This window comes from Rhinopithecus roxellana, chromosome 9 (genome assembly GCF_007565055.1).
Source record: "Rhinopithecus roxellana isolate Shanxi Qingling chromosome 9, ASM756505v1, whole genome shotgun sequence".
In the NCBI taxonomy this organism is placed as follows: Eukaryota; Metazoa; Chordata; class Mammalia; order Primates; family Cercopithecidae; genus Rhinopithecus; species Rhinopithecus roxellana.
The window spans coordinates 103627869-103650069 of NC_044557.1; the positions used below are offsets into that span (position 1 = coordinate 103627869).

Sequence of the window (22201 nt, forward strand, 5' to 3'; positions counted from 1 at the left end):
GGAACCCAGTGGATTCCAAGGGACTCACACCTAGATTCTCGGCTCTGTGCTGTTTCCAGGTACATGTGCATGGAAATACAGTTTCAGAGCTGCCAGAGCTCAGCTGCCCCTGCCCCTCCCATCCCTCTCCTTCCCCTTGTTGAAATCCAGCCTAGGCCCCACGACTGCCAAACGCGACAGTACTCACCGGTCCCGTGTTGCTCACATCCTGGGAATCTTTTTACTCCAAGAGCAGTCGGTATGTCCAGACCTACAGGGGACAGAAACTCACTATCAAAAGCAGGGCAGAGCAATTGGGTGTCCATCTCTTTTCTAGCAGGATGGAGTCAATGGGGGACTGGGATGGAGGTGGGGAAGATGAATGAAAAGGAAATGGTGAGGACTGAGCCGCTCATTAAACCAACCTCAAAATCTCTGGGCTTTGTGGTGATTCTGAGAAAGAAAAAAAGAAAAAAAGAAAAAAAAGACCCTAGCCCTGGATGAGTCAGCAGCTTGTGGAGAAGCAGGCTTTCTAGAAGAGCGAAATGAAAGGCAAAATCGGCGGGTGAAGGGGTGCGGGAGGCCTCTCTTTAACCTCACTCAGAGTCTCCTTGAGTCTTCCTGGCAGCGGCCCTTCATGGTTGCATTTTGGTGAGGGCGAAAGGGGAAAGCTCTGTGCTCAGGCCTCAAGTCGAAAAGATACTGCAGTCCTTAAAACAAAAGCCCCCAAAGCGTATTTATATCCTGGGAGACTCCTGCCAAGCGAACCCCGTGTGCTTTGAAAATTCCTCGGGAGAGCTGTAGCTGGAAGAAAAAAGCATGTGCCCGGTTCTGAGGATGTGTTCACAGCACGGCAAGTTGGGGCCTGAGCCCTAGAGGTTTAACCACACAGGGCAGAGGCCACCTGCAGCACACATGTGCACGGAGCAGCCACTGAGCCAGGGAGTTGCCGTGGAGGGCACACCATTCTCACTCCCCACACCCAGCCCGTCTTGAAAGCCAAACTTGTTTTTTCTTGTTTCCCTGAGAATTCTGAGGTGGGCAGAGCTTTATCTTTCCATCCATTCCTGTTTTCAAAGGAGAACCTTTTGGCTGGGGGAAAGAAAACTTTCAGGTGGCAGATTCTGTTGACTGAGTACTTACCATGCGCCAGGTCCCTCACACACCTGATCTGGGGCATTGCTATTCAACCGTGCAATCGCACTGGCTGGGAGCTTGCTGCACACGCACAGTCCCAGGCCCCACCAAGCCCCTATGGTATGAGAGCAGCCTGCATTTTAACAAGACCTTCAGGTGACTCCTGGGCAGGTTAAAGTCTGCAAAGTGCTGGTGTATCATTCTTTTAATCATGGAAGGAAGGAAGTTGCAGCCCATTCTCCACGTGGGGAAACCAGCTCCAGAAGTGACAACTTGGCCTCCATGACTGTGGACCTGGTGAGTGGTCGGGCTAATCCAAAGCCACGTTCATATGGTTCCAGAGCCTGTGTTCCTTTCCACTGCACTATTTGGGGGAAGGAGCAGTCAGACCTGGCTTTGTGGGAGTGGCTAAGGGAGGGGTCCTAGCCACGGGTGTTGGGTGACTGGAGTCCTAGAGGTGAGTGGTGGCCTCGGGGTATCGGGCAGAGCACTCAGGGAGGGAGGCAGTGAATACTGGCCACAGGCTTCCCTCCTCCTCAGTTTTGTCAAAGGCCAGCAAAATTCCCCAGCTGAAAGTTCTGGGCCTCTTTCCTGCAGGGGAATTCAAGCTTCTGCAGTTAATCCCAGTGATTAATTTACTTTGATTCCAAGAAGTTGAGGGCTTTTGTCCAATGTCCTTTAGAACTAACCATCCGGCGGGAGGAGGCACCCCAGGAGACAAGCTAACCTGAGCATTCCAGGCACTGACCTGCGAGAAGAACAGTACTCTCCAGAGTCCTTCATAGCTTAGAAAGAGCTTTTTATCCACCAGCGAATCAGCTCCTTACTTTTTAAGGGGCATGTCACTAGCCCTATTTCTCAGTTGGGAAAACAGAGAGGTTAACTGACTTTCCTGAGGTCATACAGTTATCAGACAGGCTGGGGTGACTATCCTCTGACTCTGAGTCTAGAGGTACAACCAGTGTAGTCTAGCTGCTCCTTATGAGGAGGGGGACATCACAGTGTAGATGTATGATACTCTAAATTAGCGTCTCCCAACTCCATATGCTCTTGCTCCATGCTCTGCTTGTAAGGTGAATTTACTAAATAGATTCACAGACTGAGAGGAAAACAGTCCACAACCCATGCAGGGTGCAGGACCAGTACTTTTTTCAATGTAAACTAGGCAGCTGGCATTATCGACTTAATGAGTCATGTGTTATATTAGACATCATTCGTTCTACTGCACTTGCTTCCATAAGACAGTTCAGCTAAGTTAAGATACACAGTGGAATGATGTCCATAAAATGTGGAAGTAGTACTGGCTCTTAGGCAAATGTTCCCAGCACATTAATGTTTTGGATCACCAAGTAACAGCATCTGGATGCAAAGATCCCTGACATAGCTGAGTGTAGTAAGCCATAGATGACTCCATGCTGTCCATGATACCCGCTTACTCCATGTTCTTCCTCTTGGCTCAGTGTGGCCTTATGCTGTCTTAGAAGAGTTTGCTGCTCACTTCTCCCTTATATTTGTGCAAAGGCCATGTTAGACCACTCCTGTCTGATAGTTTTTTTTTTTTCTTTTGAGACAAAGTCTCACTCTGTCTCCAGGCTGTAGTGCAGTGGCGCGATCCTGGCTTACTGCAACCTCCGCCTCCCAGGTTCCAGCAATTCTCCTGCCTCAGCCTCCTGAGTAGCTAGGACTACAGGCATGCACTGCCATGCCCGGCTAATTTTTGTATTTTTAGTAGAGATGGGGTTTCACCATGTTGACCAGGATGGTCTCGATCTCCGACCTCATGATCCGCTTGCCTCAGCCTCCCAAAGTACTGGAATTACAGGCATGAGCCACCGTGCCCGGCCCTCTCTGATATATTTTAGGAAAGCCTGCAACTGCTCTTGAACCTGTAACTTCCGATGAAGATCTGTCCACTCCTGCCTCCATAACTCGGTTGCCTCAAACCTTCTCTAGACACTTGCCTTTAAGTTCCCCTTTTGGTTTGTAAAATATAGCCCTATGGTTACTCAGGTCCTAAAGTTACTAATGTATTTTTAATTCAAAATTTAGCACATCATTGTAACTGTGCTATAATCATCACTAGGATTGTGGTTTGTTACAGAGTTGCATGAACTGAGTCATGCGCTACACCCTTATTGTCTCCCAAATCTCTGTGATTTTTGAATTTTTCAGAATGCAAGGATTTACAGAAATGCATATATCATTTAGTAGCAGAAATGCTTGCATAATGCAAGTTACATTATAGGTACTGATATGGTTAGGCTTTCTGTCCCCACCCAAATCTCATCTTGAATTGTAATCTCCACAATCCCCATGTGTCAAGGGAGAGACCAGGTGGAGGTAACTGAATCATGGGGGTGGTTTTCCCCAAGCTGTTCTCATGATAGTGAGTGAGTTCTCACGAGATCTGATGGTTTTATAAAGAGCTCTTCCCCGCTTCGCTCAGCGCTTCTCCTTCCTGCCACCTTGTGAAGACGGTGCCTTGCTTCCCCTTCCACCGTGATTGTAAACTTCCTGAGGCCTCCCTAGCCATGCTGAACTGTGAGCCAATTAAACCTTCTTCCTTTATAAATGACTCAGTCTTAGGCAGTTCTTTATAGCAGTGTGAAAATGGACTGATACAGGTACTAATGTCAATATAGAACTTAAATATATTATATATAGTTATTAAACATTGAACATGTTAATACTGAGTATATTAAATATCTAACAATAATTCATTGGGTACCCATATATATCTGATTCTGTGCTATGCACCAGATAGACATAAATAAAACCCAGTCCCTACTGTTAAGAAACTCATGGCATAAAAAAAGGAGAAAGACAAATAACAGACCGAGTGGGAGAAGGTACAATGTATAAAGAAGGGGTGCAAGACAGGGGCAGCTAACAGACTCCTCATCTGTGTCAAGACAAAGATCACGCTCCCCACCCCACGGCCTCTGCAGCGCTGCGAGGCTGGTGCCTGTTCATCTCTCCCCACTCCCCTCCCCTCCCCCATTCCCCCACTGTGTTCCTGGCTCACTGGCTGCTTCTCCTTTCTTGAACCCATCATGCTCCACAGCCACATAGCTAGCCATGCTAGTCCCTCTCTCAAATGATCCGCCTCACTCTTCCCCTAATTAATTAACACCGCCTTCCCCTGCAGGATTGAGGGAGGTGATACATATAAAGGGCTTAGAAGAGTGTGAGCAGGTGTTAGGTGTTCTTGTTATTGACACCACCTATTATTATCCTTGACTAGGCAGAAACTGGAGCACACGGGGCAGAGTGACTTGGCTGGGGCTGCACAGTGAATTATTCTCAGAGCTGGGGACTCCCACTTAATCAGTTCTGTTTTCTCCCTTTATCCTTGAACCCAGTGCTGCACCATCACCCCACTAGACCCCGCTAGATCCTAAGCAGCATGGTGGAAGGAGCGCTAGTCTTGCAGGGCCGAGTCTGGTGCCGCTTCTCACACACGTGTTCTGTGTCCTTATGCCAATCAGTTCTCTTCCAGGACCTTGGTTTCCTTCTCAGCCGGGCAGGACTCTAACCAGAGCTGCCTCCTTGGGTTGTGGAGGGGAATCCAAGGCCACAGTGCATGCTGAGTGGAGCTTACGGTTCCTGTACTTGGAAGGCAGCGGCTCTCATTAGGAGTTAACCTGAACTGGGCCGGGCACGATGGCTCATGCCTGTAATCCCAGCACTTTGGGAGACCGAGGTGGGCAGATTACCTGAGGTCAGGAGTTTGAGACCAGCCTGGCCAACATGGTGAAACCCCATCTCTACTAAAAAATAAAAAAATAAAAAAAATTAGCCGGGCACAGTGGCAAGCACCTGTAAGTCCCAGCTACTCAGGAGGCTGACGCAGGAGAATGGCGTGAACCCAGGAGGCGGAGCTTGCAGTGAGCCGAGGTTGTACCACTGTACTCCAGCCCAGGCGATGGAGCGAGGCTCTGTCTCAAAAAAAAAAAAAAAAAAAAAAAAAAAAAAAAAAAAAAAAAAAAAATTAGCCGGGCATAGTGGCACACACCTGTAATCCCAGCTACTTAGGAGGCTGAGGCAGGAGAATTGCTTGAGCCTGGGAGACAAAGGTTGCAGTGAGCCAAGACTGTACCACTGTACTCCAGCCTAGCTGATGGAGTGAGATTCTGTCTCAAAAAAAAAAAAAAAAAAAAAGGAAAAAAAAATGAATTAACCTGAATCATAGGGCTTTTTAGTGCCCTCCGAGCTCCACGTGCACACACATTTCCAACCTTCCTGGCTCAGGACTCCCTTTGCCAGAAATTACTGGTCATATGGAGAAAAATCACTATAAGGAAAAATAAGCCAGTGGCATTTTCCCCATGAGTCCCCACATATTCCCTTTTGGCCTAGTTTAAGCCTGTTGGATTGCCAGGCACCAGAAGGGGGAGAACCAGGGAAACGACTTTAACGGTCTGTGGAAGAGAAGTGTCCTCCCCGAGGGTCATTCCCTCTTACGAAGTTTATCCCATTCCACTTCTTATTCAGCAAACATTTAGCAGATGAGTAAGAAGCTCCAGGTCTAGGAAAAAGGCCATGATGTCCTAAGGTGATAGCATCAAACTGAGGGAAAGGCATGAATGCAGCCAGGGAGCATACGGGAGGGAGAAGCCAGCCCAGACCAGAAATAAGAGCAAGGTCAAGCTCAAAAAAGGTGGAAAGCTATAAGCGACTTCTGTGGAGCCCGAGCTTGGCCCTCACTCCACAAGCCGGAAGTGCAGTCTTCAGTGACCTTTGTTCCAGGCAATATTTCACCTTGGTCCCTAACAATAGCCTTTCATTCAGAAGGGCAGAAAATGCTGGTCATATGGAATAAAATGCATATGTCATTTGCTCATCTGCAAAACTGCTCACATAACAGCTACCACTTCCGGAGCACATGCTTTGTGCCAGGAGGCTCTGGGCTGGGTCTTAAGCCTTATCTCCCTTTTTCACAGCAACTGTGAAGTACAGGCATTCACATACCCATTCTACAGATGGTAAGCCTGAACCTGCGAGATTAAAAATGTTGCCCGGAGTCATAAGAGTAGAAAGTTCAACATGGAGGTTTGAACTCAGGCCTGACTGAATCATCGCTCCATTTCTTCCCCACAAAGCCTCTTCAACATTGGCTATGTAACTGGAGTTGTGGAAAACTGGGCCATCTCTTTCTCCAGCCACAACCTAACTTCAACTGAGATTCCGCAAGAGTACAGAAGAGCCTGTGTTCCCAACTGCCCTGGGGTGTGTAGACGCAGCTTGACATCTTGGACGTTTATGAGAATACTGAATTCAACTCTAGAATTGACCCGTATTTGTTTCAAAATATTTCTCCCTCAAAGTTGTCAAGTACAATTTGACAACTGACACTCTAGGAAGATGTATGTGTCCAGCATTGGGAAGGGCAGCATCTTTTTTTTTTTTTTTTTCTGTTTGTGACAGTGTCACTTGCCAAGGGCAGTGTCTATTTTGCTCACTGATGTCTCTTCATTCTTTCAACAACTCTTTATGGGGCTTTGACTAGGGGCCAGGCTATGGGGAGATTAGGTGAACCCTGGCCTTAGAGTCAGGCTAGAGATAAAGACTTCAATGACATTATTGTGCTAACTGAAGCACCGTGCAATGTGGCAAGATTGCATAGAGAGGCACAGGAGGATATAGCAGATTGCAGCGAGACCTGGAGGACAGGCAGCGCACACCAGGCAGGGAGAGGAAGAAAAGCTGAACGAGCAGCGAAGGGCACGTGTGGGCCGTGGCGGGAGGGACACGGTGGACTCCAGAGACTGGCAGCTGCCGGAGTGGCTGGAGCCGAGAAGGCCAGAGAAAGAGCAGAGCCAGATCTTCCCAGAGTTTGGAGTCCTTTCAAGAAGTTCTGTCTTTACCTGTGAGTGATGGGAAGTCGCTGAAGAGTTGGATTCTGTGTCTGTGGTTCCCAGAACATGGTGGCCCTCAAAAGTATTTATAAGATGGAAGGAAGTGTCCTTTTCAACTCTGGGCCCCTTTCAGATCCCCCAGCAATCTGAGAAGCACCACCACGCACCCCGCGATCTTTAGAAGGGCAACCATAGGGCGATCGGATTCATTTAGGGAAAAATTCTCCCAGGTACCTGGCCTGCACCTCCTTCTGCCAGGCCTCAGGGAACTCTGGCTCCAGCACGGCTGCTGGCAGGTGTGAGACGGATGAATACACCTTTGATTACGGCTCCTGTTTCTGAGAGAAAGACACAGCTCCCTTAAGATTGGGAGTCTGTGAAAGCGAGCCCTCACAAAAGAGATACGAGTGAACTGGAAAACAGAAACCCTCTGGGTGGGTGGCGGTTTCCTTCTTTAAAATAAACAGTAAGGAGAAGATCAACCTGGGGGAACCAGGTTCTTCATAATCCCTAAAAGGCAGGAAGCAAAGGCAAGTGTCAGAAAGTGGCTGAGGACACTGGTCTCCCAGAAAGCCGTGCCTGGTTAGGATCTGCAGACATCATCTTTGACAATGGGTGTGTCTGCCTCCCTGCTTGGTATGGAAACTCCACTCTGAAGAAGAATAATTTGAAACCACTTTCTTTAGCATTGGGAGACAGTATATTCTTGGTTAGAGACTGACAGACTCAGTTTAGAATGCAATTTCTACCACATAAGAGCTTTGTGTCCAGAAACAAAATATTTGATCTTCTCTGAGCCTCAGTTTTGTCATCCATAAAATGGAATATGATGGAGACTAGATAATATTATGAAAGTGAGGTGCTGTGGTTTGAACCCAAGCCTGTCTGAATCGAATTGTTTCATTTCCCCCCCATAGAGCCTCTTGAAATTGGGGTATGTTCCCCACTCATGGCTCTCTGGTACATCTAGGTGCTTAAGAGACGCTGGTTTGGCTTCCCTGCTTTTACACATCTCTTATTTCCTGGCCATGTTTAGCAAAAATCTGAGTATTCAAGCGGTATGAGATTAAACTCCTGTAATTTGGATCTTCCTATGTACAACATGGTAGCTGAGAATACAGAAGAAGGCAGCTAGCTGTGTTTTCTCCCAATTTTATCTTGTTTCAAACCCTTTATTAAATGTCTTAAATACTACTTGCCTTCTGGGTCTAAATAAAATTTCCAGAGGTTTCCACTTCATACTCATAAATGATTCTCGCTAAACTTTTTTTAAAGAAAAAAAATGTGTGTGTGTGTGTGTGTGAGTGCATAAATGTACTGACTCATAGCTGGAAAAACTCTCTTTCCCTAACACATTCCAAATTTGTCAAGTCACATGAATTGAGTAAGAGCATTTAATCTGGCCACGAGCCCCAAACTGGCAGGCAGTTAAGACAGAGATTTGGGAATCCATCTCTCCCTTCCCTGCCCTAGGGGCACGCTCTGACCCGGCCAGTGCCTATGTGAGGCAGTTGCAGAAAATGTAAGGATGGGAAGGGCTTGGCAGCTAGCTTAAGCCAAACTTGAACTGCAAGGTGGTATAATATATTTTCAAAAAATCACACACAAACTTGTATGTAGAATTGCCAAAATGTTACAGCTTCACATATGGAGTCAACTTTATGCTGGCTACTCTATTAAGCACATCATTTACATGCATGGCCCATTTAATCTACAGAGCCACCCAGTTAGTGGGGAACATTGGGATATGTTCCCCACTCACGGCTCTCTGGTACATCTAGGTGCTTAAGAGATGCTGGTTTGGCTTCCCTGCTTTTACACATCTCTTATTTCCTGGCCATGTTTAGCAAAAATCTGAGTATTCAAGCGGTATGAGATTAAACTCCTGTAATTTGGATCTTCCTATGTACAACATGGTAGCTGAGAATACAGAAGAAGGCAGCTAGCTGTGTTTTCTCCCAATTTTATCTTGTTTATCTATGATTATCCCTATTTTACAAGTGAGAAAACAGAGGCACTAAAGTGTTAAATAACTTGACTAAGGTCCCACGGTGCATAGAGGCCAGAGCTAAGATTCAACCCAGTCTGACCCTGGAATGTATGGATGCTTATATACCCAACCATTTATTCTGAATGAAGATAATATTTATTCCCCAAATATGTATCCAGCACTTAGAATACTGTATGAGGTGTTGAAGTGGAGTTCCATCAGAAAATGGAGGCAATTTGGTTACTGCTTTGAATGAGCTTGAAATCATGTAGAGGAGCTATGATGTACACACAAGTATTTAAAAGTAAGTGAAAACGCCAACAGGGGGACCATACAGTGCAATGGATGGGAGGGCTTATTAAGATGATGTCTCTTGTGGGGTACCCTGGAAGGGCCGCCTGGTTGGAGGTGCCATGGGAGCTGGATTGAAAGATGCATAGGATTCAAACAGGAGGTAGCTAGAGGATGTCTTGCCTGCTTAATGACAGTGAGTTCACTCAGGTGGCCAGTGCCTCGGGAGTTGCCATCTTGGTTCTGATTCAAGACCAACTCTTGGCATGGCTGATCTTCATGTCCCACAGGTGAGGAGCACAGGCAGGGCGGAAGGAAGGAAAGAGGCATCAAGGGACTGGAAGGTGGGGGAGAAAAGGCAGGACATTGGAGCAAGGTGGAGGGTTGCAGATCTGGCCAGAGTGGGAGCTCCAGTCCCACCTCCAACTGGGTTGGCTCTGAGCAAGTCCCCTGCTCCTGGGCCTCAGTTGCTCCTATCTACAAGGAGGGAAATAAAGGAAGTGCCTGGCCGGGCGCGGTGGCTCAAGCCTGTAATCCCAGCACTTTGGGAGGCCGAGACGGGCGGATCATGAGGTCAGGAGATCGAGACCATCCTGGCTAACACTGTGAAACCCCGTCTCTACTAAAAAATACAAAAAACTAGCCGGGCGAGGTGGCGGGCGCCTGTAGTCCCAGCTACTCGGGAGGCTGAGGCAGGAGAATGGCGTGAACCCGGGAGGCGGAGCTTGCAGTGAGCTGAGATTCCGCCACTGCACTCCAGCCTGGGCGACAGAGCGAGACTCCGTCTCAAAAAAAAAAAAAAAAAGGAAGTGCCTGAATCCTTCCACTGGGTGCAACCTTGGAGCGCTCCCAGTTTATCCCATCATGTTGTAGATGATGGAAACAAGGGCCAGAAAAGCTACATTCGTACAAGTCCTTGGCTTTGAATCCAAGTGTGGGGGGTGAGGACTCAGGGTTCCACATCACAGTGCAGACCCTTTTCCCACTCCTCAAGAGGTATGTGGCCCTGCATCAGAAGTCCAGGAGATACCAGGCATGCCGTGAGAGGAGGGGAGACCAAGGGCCACCCAGCATGCCTCAGCTGGTCCAGTGGCCCTTCCCACTCCTCAGGGGTCCGGGAGGCTCCGTTTGACCATGTAGAGAAGTACACCATTCACTGAGGCGCTCCCAGGAGCCTCAGGCTGGTGGCCTGTGGTTCAAATACATGCCACAAAGATGTTTTGTTGTGCTGGAGTGATGTGTTAAAAAAAAAAAAAAAAAGTCATCAGATGCCCTTACGTGGAGCAGGCATTCCCTGCTCCTCACTGTTCAATATCCCAAGGAGTATGGGCTGTGTTAGGTGCCTGTGACTCTGTTGGAAAGTGGTGCAGGTGCCCTGGGAGGGGTGACAGTGGGGTGGGGAAAAGGGCATGAGGAGATGGCGGGTGGGAGGAGGTTGCATGGAGAAGGCGGTGTTTGGCCTGGTCCATGAAGGATGGGTGGAAATCACCAGCCAGAGAGGGGTGGGAGGGTATGAATTCCAAGGAGGGGAGCGGAGGGGTGAGGTCCAGAGTGAGGGTGCGGTTGAGAGGAGCAGCCTGGCTGAGTGTGGCTGAAATGAGGGAAGGTGGAGCCAGCTCGAGGGGTAGGGCATTGGCTGCAGGGGTGCACGCACACAACACTGAGGAATTTGGACATTGTCTTGCATGACTGGGAGTTCCAGAAGGCTTTAGCCAGGGAGGGGATGCTCTGTGCTAACGCATTTGGATGCTGGATTCACACTTCCTAGCTATGTGATGTCTGCATGTGTTGGTTGGGGCTATGTGGCTTCAAGCACCTCACCTCATCTATACGATGGACATCATAGCACTGTGTATGTCAAAGGGGAGTTGTGGGATCAGAAGGAAATACAATGTGAAAAGCCCCCAGAAAAATTCCTGGCACATAGAAGGCTCCCAATCATGGATAGTATCATGATGGTGAGTCTTTATAACTCACCTAGTGATGACACCAGTGTGGGAGGTAGCTGAGAGTGATCAAAGGCTGTATTTGTTAAAATCAGTAAAGTACAAAAAAACCCTGGGATAGGACCCAGGAAGCACTTGTAGGAGGCAGGAAGAGGTAAATGTGACCGGAAGATCAGTTTTCTCAACCTCTGTCTCCATTTCCTTGTCTGTAAAATGGACACATCCTTGGCTCTGCACACAGGATTTCTGTGTGAATTAAGTAAGAGATATGAGGCTGTTTCAAAGTTAAGAACACCAGGTGACCATAAGGGCTTCATTTTCCTTTGCCCACACAGAGTGAATGAGGGGACATGTGCACCCGGGGCTCTTATTTTTTACAAACCACTGAGGCAAGAAAAGTAGCAAATGACAGCATGGCAAGATTCAAGCAAGAACTAGACAGAAAGGAAGCATAGCTTAGCCCTTCTTTGTAATATTCTCAGCTCTGCCCCATCTCGTCCCGTTCTCTTACTCTCCTTTTGCATTCACGCCCATGACTCAAAACTCCTACCAGATTCTCAGTCTCAAAAGCATGGATTTTTTCAAGCTGGAAACTATGACAGAGTACATTCCCTGAAATTTACAGATACAGAAGCTGAGAAGGTTCACAATAGGGAACCAATGTGGTTAGGAACTGTCCCCAGGAAAGACTGCCTGAGTTCACATCCTGGGTCTGCCAGTGATTAGCTGCGTAACTTTGGCTAAGTGATTGAGTATCTCTGTGCCTCGGTGACTACTATTACATGGTGTTAACAAGAGTACTTACTTCCAAGAGTGGTTTGCGGAATTAAATGAGTTAATAAGTGTAAAGCACTTTGAATGTGCCTAGCACCTTCTAGGATTCAGAAATAAGAGTCACTATTATTTAAAACCGCAAGGTATTTTAGTGATAGAGCTGGGAATAAATGAATCTTGACTCAGATGAAGGCTCTCTGCACACCCTCTATACTGAAATATTTTATTCTAATCAGTATGCCACGTTTATTAAAGGCAGAAAAGTAAACTGATCTGTTTTTGGCATAATGGACACATTCATGCAGCCTGTATGCCCCATTTCTAGAGCATTCCGGGCCATCAAAGGCTGACAGGCACTGAACGACGCTTTGCAGACACCTTTCTTACCACCTCAAGTTGTATCATCCAGGAGGCAGCAAAAATAGTTCTCAAAATTTAAAAAATTAAACAGGAAGGAGAACCAAATCAATTCGGAGGGATCTGCTCAGACGTGCAAGCACGGCCGCTGTCCTTCTGGTACTTTCACGCAATGCGTTTCCATTTCCAAATGTCTTTCACTTACAGTCTTTCATTTCTGCCTCATGACAGATGGTGATTCAGAGAGTGGGTTCTGGAGTAAGACGAGTTGGTTCAGATCCTGCTGCTAACACTGACTTAGTTGGGTAGCCAGGGAACATTTATTTACTCTTTCTGAGCCCCCAAGCCTGGGGCGAATAAGGATATTACAGTACCGACCTCATATGTCTGCTGGGAGATACGAGGTCATGCATACAAAGCCAGTTCTCAGCCCATAATAATGCCCTCATCCAGGAAATGTTGATGATGTGGCTCATGTGTGCCAGGTACTGAGGATCCTGGAGGAATCAAAACAAAGTCCTTCACCTCATGGAGCTTGGGTGTAATGGGGAAAGCAGACAATCTGACCTTGCGCTAAGTGCTTTGAAGAAAAACCAGAATAAAGGGATGGAGATTGATGGGGTGCTGTTTGAGCTATGATTGTGAGGGAAGAGCCTGCTGAAGGCAGTATCTTTTAAGCAGGACCACAACTTCATAATCACCACAATCATCATCACCATCATCATAGCCAACTTTCATTGAGAGACTGCCCAAACTTAACACGTCTAAAATTAACTCTTGACTCTTTCCCAGTTTTCCACAGCGTAGTAAATAATACCTCTGTTAACCCCAATGAACAGGCCAACATCCTACAAATTATCCACCTTTCTTCTTTTTCTCTCACACTTCATTCCATCCATAAATCTTGGCCATTCTGTCCGCAAAACAGATCTCCAACTGAATCACAGTCTTCCAGGACCCCTGTGTCCCACCCCCAGAGGCATCCTTCACGTTTTGGTGGGTGTGAATGGCACGCCGGGAGTTCCATGCAAAACATGTGAGCAGCTAGCGCAGTGAGGGAGAAGACCACAATGACAGCTGGGAAAAGAGTGTTCTAGGCTGAGAACACAGCCAGTGCAAATGCCAAGACAGATGACATGACCTGTGTCCCAGAGTGAGCCCCAGGTCCAGGCGCTACAGCAGAGTGACAGAGGGGCAAGTGAGGATGTGGGGCCTTGGGGGCTACTGGGAGGACTTGGCTTTTGCTCTGAGTGAGACTGGGGAATGAGTAGAGGCTTGGGGCAGAGGAGAAACAAAATCTGATCCATGTTTTTAAAAATTAGCTCCAAGGAGAGTAGACAGTCATGGGTATGTGCAGGAGATGAGGGGGTGTTGGGGAGCAAGAGATGAAGGTGAGAGGACAGCTAACGGCTACTGCAATGATTCATGTGGGAGGCGGTGGTGGCCTTTTTTTTTTTTTTTTTGAGACAGAGTCTCACTTTGTTGCCCAGGCTGGAGTGCAGTGGCACAATCTCGGTTCACTGCAATCTCTGCCTCCTGGGCTCAAGCGATTCTTCTGCCTCAGCCTCCTGGGTAGCTGGGATTACAGGTGCGCACCACCATGCCTGGCTAATGTTTTTGTATTTTTAGTAGAGACGGGTTTCACTATGTTGGCCAGGCTGGTCTCGAACTCCTGACCTCAGGTGATCTGCCCGTCTTGGCCTCCTAAAGTGCTGAGATTACAGGCGTGAGCCACTGTGCCCGGCCGGTAGTGGTGTCTTGAATGGGGGACAGTGGTAGAAGCGGTGAGAAGCAGCATCACTGAAGTAGCTGCTCACGTGTGTACTATATAAATCCAGGGGCGTCACTCACAACCATCAAAACATGCAGGGCACCTGGGGGGTGCAACACGGGCGTCTTGCGAGGCTGTGGTTGGGTTGGAGATCTGTTTTGGAGACAGAACAGCCAAGATTTACGGATGGAATGAAGTGTGAGAGAAAAAGAAGAAACATGGATAATTTGCAGGATGTTGGCCTGTTCATTGGGGTTAATAGAGGTACTATTTACTGAGCTGTTGAAGACTGGGAAAGAGTCAAGAGTTCATTTTAGACGTGTTAAGTTTGGAAAGTCTCTCAATGAAAGTTGATTATGATGATGGTGATGATGGTGGTGGTAATTATGAAATTGTGGCTCAGTACAGATTATGAAAAGAACAAACGCTTGCTGTGTGCGGGGCATGAGACACATTAGCTCATGTAAATTCCATAACACAGTAGGCACCGATATCATCCTCATTTGACAGATGAGTGTAATGGCTTGATTGTGGTTCCTCTAATGATATGTCCATGTCCTAGTCCTCAGAACCTGTGAACGTGAACTTATGTGAAAAGAATCTTTGTAGATGTAATTAAGTTAAGGATCTCAAGATAAGATCATCTTGGATTATCCTGATAGGCCCTAAATCCAATGGCAAGTGTCCACCTGAGACATCCAGAGGAGAAACTCACAGATAGAACAGGAGAAGGTGACGTGAAGACAGAGGCAGAGATGGGAGAAATGCAGCTACGAGGAATGCCAGCAGCACCCGAGGCCGGAAGAGGCAAAAAAAAAGATGTTCCCTAGAGCCTTCAGAGGGAATAGGGTTTTGCATGCACTTGATTCCAAACTTTCAGCTTCCAGAACTGTGAGAGAATACATTTCTATTGCTTTAACCCACCCAGTTTGTACTAATTTGTTCCAGCAACCCCAGGAAACTAATACAATGAGGAAAACCAGGCACAGAGAAGTAAGCAACTTGCCCAAAGTCACACAGCAAGTGAGTAGCAGAGCTGGGAATGTCCAGCTCCAGAGCCACTCACCCCGCAGGTAGGCAGCATCAACTTCACGTCTCCAACGGGCAAACGGAGACTCAGAGCCACAAGGTACAGAGCTGATGAATGACAGTGCCAGGCTCTCTTGGGCCTCCAAGAGGGAGGCCAGAGGCCCACCCCACTATCGATTCTCACCGTTCCACCTTGAAAAACCCAGAAAGGTCCCTGACTGGCCATCCCATGCTTCTTGGTAGCCACCAAGTGGATTCAGGGCTTTGCTGAGAATTCTATCCAACCCGGTGGTTTTAGTTCACAGGCAAACGGCCGTGAAGAGACCCTGGTGGGTAGCAGCCTCGGTAAACAGGTTTCAGTGGCACCTCAGCACTCATCACAATCACTCAGGAATTGCATAGAGTTTGGATTCCGAAACAGCCTCTTCTTTCCATGATATCCATGCTGAAAATCTCTTGGCTCCAGCCCTACCCTGGCCATGAGGACCAAGATCGGAGGAGTGCCAGGGGCAAGGCGCACTGGCGGCCTCAGAACCGCTGCCAGCCGACTAGAAATTGCTCTCTGAAGAAACGGTGATTGTCCATTTCCTCTCCCACCAATGCCCAGGAAAATATTTTACTGGATGAAAAGCAAATATTGGGAATCCAGGCAAAACATCCTCCCTGACCCCCTGCCTGGTCAAATCTTCATTATTTGAACAGAGATGGACAGTGGGACCTGCAAACAAGGCCTGTGAATGGCACCCAAACGTCTTCCCACACAAAACCGACTTCTCAGAACCCTTAATGAGGGGCAGTCAGTTAATTTGGGGGGTGGTGGGGGGCTGCAAATAGGGGATGGGGGAACTGTTCCGTTTATAAAGAATAAAATAATTAAATTCAGGTCAGTGGAGGGAGCCACTGGGCTGAAACAAATTTGCAGGCTGTGGGGGAGAGGAAGCAGCAAAGGAATGAGCGTTGTGGCTGACTCCGGCCGCCTTCTTCGCCTTCTTCAGTGACAACTGAAAAGAGGTGTTGCGGTCTGCAGGCTGCCTCCGAAAAAGAGACCGTCTCTGGTTCGGAGGCCCTTCTCTCTTACAGGCGCACACACACAGAGACGCAACAACACACACACTGTCTCTCAAACCCACACTTCGGTTATAAGGTGATGAGGTGATGAGGTTTCACCGTGATAGTCACTCACTCATTCATTCCTCAAAATATATTTTGAGGGCAAAACGTAAACATGCTCTCTCAACTGAGCTGGCCAAAGAAGAGCCATTGTTTGAAAGAGCTCCCTGCAGTGGACCTTCTACCTTTATTCACCTCAGTGATGTGGCCCTTGTCTAAGATGAGTTTGGAAGGCCATGTTTGCAGCTGTCTTCAGAGTGGTACTATGAGGCAAAGAGTAAAGCTGGTTCATTACCATCTAAGGGTCTCCTATGCTGAGGACCCATCTCCTCTCAACTGTATTTCTGAAGGGAAGTCACACTCCTGGTTTCTCAGGCGTGACTGCAGCCACCTTCAGAGGGCAGAGACTGGCCAACACCAGAGAGGAGAGTGTGGTGCTGGGTGGTGGTGGTGAGGTACTCTCAGGAGTTCCAGGAACTTGGGGTGCCCTGGGACCTGGCGCCCGCTTTGGAATAAAGGGCATGTTCCCCAAGGGGACAGTCATCATGAGCACATCCCCCATGTGTGAAGGTGGGTTCTGGTGACCACCTTTGTTGTTTTTTAGAAGCCAGCTGTACAGTGTGTCAGGGCACCTGGTCTGGGCTTGGCACTGGGCCTGGCACATAGGGATGGAGAGTGACAAGGTACAAGGCAAGGCCTCTGTTGCCAAGACCCACCCTTGAGGTAGGCAGCATCCCATGGACCTTGACTCAATGACATCACGTGCCTGTTGTCAGGGCCCGGGGTACTCCCGATTGGAGAAACCTGTTGGAGAAGGTCACTGGGTGGAGGACTGGAAGGTGACAGGCAGAGGAAGGCCACCTGGGGCAGAAGGCAGGGTGAGGAGGGCAGGGTAGAGTGCTGGACAGTGGGCTCCACCCCCCTCAGTGGGGAGGCAGATTTGACAGGAGAAGTACAGAGATTTCTGGCTAGGGGAGAGGCGAGGAAGCTCACACTGAGGAAAGAAGAATTTCACAAGGACCCAGGCCTGGCAGGAGGCTTCCTGTGCAAATGCATGTCCCTTTGGAACATAGATTCCCTCTGAGGGTGGCATCTGGTAACACAGCTTGAAACTGATTCCACTACTGAGTGTGGGGACATCACAGCCTCATCGTGCCTCAGTTTCTCTATCTGGAGGCTAATAGCAATAACAACATCATCTAACATTCATGTTACAGGCCCTGTTCTGTGTACCTTATCTAGCTCAACTCTTTTAATGTAATAATGCTGTTATTGTAGTTTACATGCTCGTGGCTGCTACATTCCTTAGCCTCTCAAATAGAGCTAAACACACCATTTATCTTACCTCAGATTTTCATAAGGCTAAAATCATGGAATGTACATAAGAGAGGTCTTTTAATGGAATGACACTCTACAAATGCCTATTGTTGGTGTTGATCTTGTAATTCTATAGGTTGGTGCAAAAGTAATTGCAGTTTTGTCATTACTTTCAGTGGCAAAAGCTGCAGTTACTTTTGCACTAGCCCAGGCTTCATCCTTTCAGAAGCCATCATAGGACAAAGGTTATTTAAGGCCTGAGTAATAACATTAAAAAAAAAAAAGAATCACTTTCAAACATGAGCAGAGGAAAGATGCCATGGAGACTGGCAAAAGAAAAAGTTACCCAAAGTCTGAAACATTAGAAGGTAGGACATCAGGAGTTTTTGTTTGTTTCTTGTATCAGGCCCAACATTCTGAGAAGGGTCATTACTTGCTCCCTGGTTCCCTGGCGGCAGAAGGAATACAGGGCTTCTCAGAGCCAGCGGCAGCATTCTAGCTCACACAGTTCACAAAAAGCATTTATTCAATGCCCAGGAGCAAGAGAATAAGACCTGCTCTCCACCAGAGAAGGATGCATGTTTGGGGAACTCGACTTTTTGCAAAAGTGTGTGCCTAGGTCGCTGTAACCTGACAAATTTGCAAGGATCCCCTAACTCCCCTTCCCACAACCTCTAACAGGTTCCTCCTGACGATGACGTCCTAAATCAACCACCCAGCAAACCACTGAGAAACTGTGCCTTCTCCTCTCTCTGCCAGCATCTACATCCAATCCTCAGTAAGGCTATCTTTGGACCCTCTACCTATCTCTGAATCCATCCACTTTATCTCCATGGGCACTACCCTCATCTCTTCCTGGAACTTCCAAAGCAGCCTCCCAAGTGGCTTCCCTGGCTCTACTTCTGCCTTCTCCACTCTGGCCAGTGATCTTCTAAAAATGTGGATCAGGTCGCAGCACTCTCCTGCTTAAACCTTTGAAGGCTTTCCACTGAACCCCAAACAAAATCGAAATTGCTCTACCAAGTCCTCCAGGCCCTATGTGTTGTGGCTCTTTCCTATCTTTTCTGACTCAGCATCTATCACTCTCCAGATGCTCGTCCTGCCACCTGGGTGAGACTTGATTTTCTCACCTGTGAAATGGGCAGAGTAATGTCTACCTTCCAGGCTGGCTGTGGGGCCACCAGGAGTGGGGACATAAAAAGCACTTTGTAGACTGCAAAGTGCAGCACCTTTAACTTCTACCTCACTTATAATTGGGCTTTTGTGTTCACATTCTTGTTTTCATGCTTTCTAGTTCCATTTTATCTGTACATTTTATTGTTTGTAATTTTATATGTTTTTCAGATATAAGGATATTTACATACACAAGGTATTATTGGAGACCACGTGACAGCATCTCAGTATTTCAGAGATAACAGCCCAGCTAGGGTGTGCTTAAAACCTGGACAATATTAGTTCTTTCCTGGGTAGAAAACCAAAATTTTAATTATGCAGTCAAGATTGCTAGAAGCCTAGTGAGATCTCATTAAAATTATAAATGAGTTAATTTTCTTATGAAAATGACAATAATGTGATCTTCAATATCGTCTCCAACATTTTCAACAGCGGCAGATAACATTTATTAACCTTACTCTGTGCCGGCCCTTGTATTAAGCACTTTTTATGCTTTACCTTTGCTAATCCTCAGGACAACATTAGGAAGTGTTATTATTGTCCAGATGAGGAAGCTGAAGTTCAGAGACATTAAGTAACTTGCCCAAGGTCACAGTGCTGGTGAGAAATAAAACTCCAATTCTCTTTTTCTGTCTGTGTTTGTAGCCCATGTTTTTGGTTCTGCCCTATGTGTGTTTGGGTGCAGGGGGACCGGGAATGTGTTTATTTGTGGAAAATAATAGGGATAATATGGTTGGGCCGGGGGTAGTAGGTCACTGTAAGGCCACCAAGCTCCACACACGAAAGGTAGTTTGGGCAGCAGATTCTCTTTAGTGTTTTCCTTTACTACTTCATGTCTTATGTTCTAACTTGCAAAGTTCAATGATGCCCAGTGGGTTTCCTTGTAGTCAGTGCAAAAGAGCGTGATTCTCTCCTGTAAAGAGCAGTCATTGCCTTTCTGCTGTTTAAACCAAAAAATGTGCATGTGAGACAGATACACACACACACACACACACACACACACACACACACACACAGAGAGAGAGAGAGAGAGAGAGAGACAGAGAGAGAGACTCAGCGAGAAACAGCAGTCATCAAGTGCTTTGTTTTAGAGGCTGATGAGGGTGCTCTGCCTAGAAAGATTCCCAGAAGTCTTCCCTCCACCCTGACCTTCTTCTACCTCCCTCCTCACGTGACTCACCTGCGACGTCAGGCAAGTTACCTCCTCTCTCTGGACCCCAGTTCTCTCATTAGTAAATCAAAACCTCTAGATTTCCAGAGTTCTTTCCAGATCCCAGACTGGAGGGATACTTTTATATCCATGATCTCTTTTGCCTTCACAGTCTCTCTTGGGAGAAGAGCAGGTCAGATTGGCAATGCGAAGCTCAGTGAAGGTGGCATGGTTCATAAGTGGACCCTGGACTAGTGTCGTCAAGTTTCAACACCAATTGCAGTATCAGCTGATTCTTCCAAGCTGCCAGCTGCCTTCGAGGGTGTGGATGGAGACTGTCTAGGACCTACGTGTGTCTACCCTTTCAAAACTGAAAGAACGAGCACTCTGAAGCCTCTGAGCATCTCCAAGCTCTGCATGGAGGCCTCTGGCCACCCCAAGAGATCAATCCCTGCAGCGCGGTTCACTTTTTCCTTCCCTCCTCCCCACTTCCTTATCTTTGCATAGGGAAGAACACAGGCAGATGTGGTAGGAGATGCCCCAGGAAAGGCATAGATGGCTTGAAGGACTTCCTGACGTCCCTGCGGATGTAAAACTAACTGCGGAAAATCAGAAGCATGGTGTGTGTGTGTGTGTGTGTGTGTGTGTGAAGGGTGAGAACAAAAAGCTAAGCATAGAAAAAGCTCTCAGAGCCACCTGTATTTCTTCTCTAATTACTCTGTGTTTTATACTTCTTTACAAATCTATGAGGTTCCTATTATACGCCAGACAAATCTTTACAAATAGGGAGCAGGGAGCTCCCCCACTAAGACCCACCAGCTGGAAGTGTTTCAGTCATGACGTAAGCTCCTTCGTGTCTAGCTGGTGAACATTCCCTGGGATGCGGTGCCAACAGTTCTTTCCCAAGGTCCTTACAGCCAGACAGAACATCAGCCAGCCCAGAACCCAGGCAGAAACCCACTAAGGTGGGGTGTCCCCAGATCCAGCAGCAGTTCACCATTTCCACCCAAAGGGCTCAAATGCTGTAGATGCAACAATCCCTGTTTACATGAGGGGTCTCTTAAAAGTTAGCGCTCTGTAATCCCAGCACTTTGGGAGGCCGAGACGGGCGGATCACGAGGTCAGGAGATCGAGACCATCCTGGCTAACCCGGTGAAACCCCGTCTCTACTAAAAAATACAAAAAACTAGCCGGGCGAGGTGGCGGGCGCCTGTAGTCCCAGCTACTCGGGAGGCTGAGGCAGGAGAATGGCGTAAACCCGGGAGGCGGAGCTTGCAGTGAGCTGAGATCCGGCCACTGCACTCCAGCCTGGGCGACAGAGCGAGACTCCGTCTCAAAAAAAAAAAAAAAAAAAAAAAAAAAAAAAAAAGTTAGCGCTCAGCAGTGCTGTCTCACAGTGGGGGCCAAAGGCCACTACCAGTAGGATACAATTTGTGGGGAACTAATGAAAGGCTCCTCTAACCAAAAAGTCCTGGGTAATGACCCCTGTCTGAACCTGGTTTGAAATTCCCACAATAGAGCCGCTCATGGCTCGGATGACAAAGAGAGGCCTAGTGAGCTAAAGAAAATAGCCCACATTTTGCTCTAGAAAGTCCCGATCACATTTGTGATAAATATACTCTTAGATGATTACTTAATCTCATTGATCCTTGATTTTGGAATCTCGAAGCTCTGTAAAATAATGAGAAATACTGATTTAGGACATCTAACACAGAGTCTGGCATGTAATAGTTCTGAGTAAACAGCAGTTGTTGCTGTAATTATCTCAATCATTTCAAGGGTCTCTGTTTAAAAAGTTCCCATGCTGTCAGGGATGCTTCACTGCAACCATGGCCCATGAGTAAAGGTTCCTTTGATGGTTTGCTAGTTGGGCTCTCAGAAAATGAGCTGGGGCAATGGTTCTCAAAGTGTCATGCCCGCATCACCTGGGAATTTGTTAGAAATGCAGATTTGGGGGCCTCACCTGCCCCAATCTGTTGAATCAGAGATTCTGGGGGTGAGGCCCAGTCATTTCACATGCCCCCAGGTGATTCCAGTGCCCACTGAGTTTGAGAACCCCAAAGCGCAGGCAAAGACTGCCAAATCTGGCTGATCATCAGAACTTCTGAGAGTGTTCAGGGGAGAAAAGCCATGGGCCTTGACTCCCAGGAATTTGGAGGCTTTAGGTTCTGGGGTGAAGCCTGGGAGACAGCTTTTTTTTTTCTGAGACGGAATCTCGCTCTGTTACCCAGCCTGGAGTGCGGCGGTGCAATCTCGGCTCACTGCAAGCTCTGCCTCCCAAGTTCACACCATTCTCCTGCTTCAGCCTCTAGAGTAGCT

At 47.6% G+C, this 22201-nt stretch overlaps 1 protein-coding gene across 4 annotated transcripts in view; it reads right to left on the minus strand.

Moving 5' to 3' along the window:
• ZHX2 (zinc fingers and homeoboxes 2) overlaps positions 1–22201 on the minus strand; it is a 192631-nt gene that overhangs the window by 106919 nt on the left and 63511 nt on the right. For all 4 annotated transcript variants that reach the window (XM_010363871.2, XM_030937404.1, XM_030937403.1 and 1 more), the window contains exon 2: positions 188–250. The gene's annotated coding sequence lies outside the window, so the exon portion shown is untranslated. The remainder of the gene's footprint in view (positions 1–187; positions 251–22201) is intronic.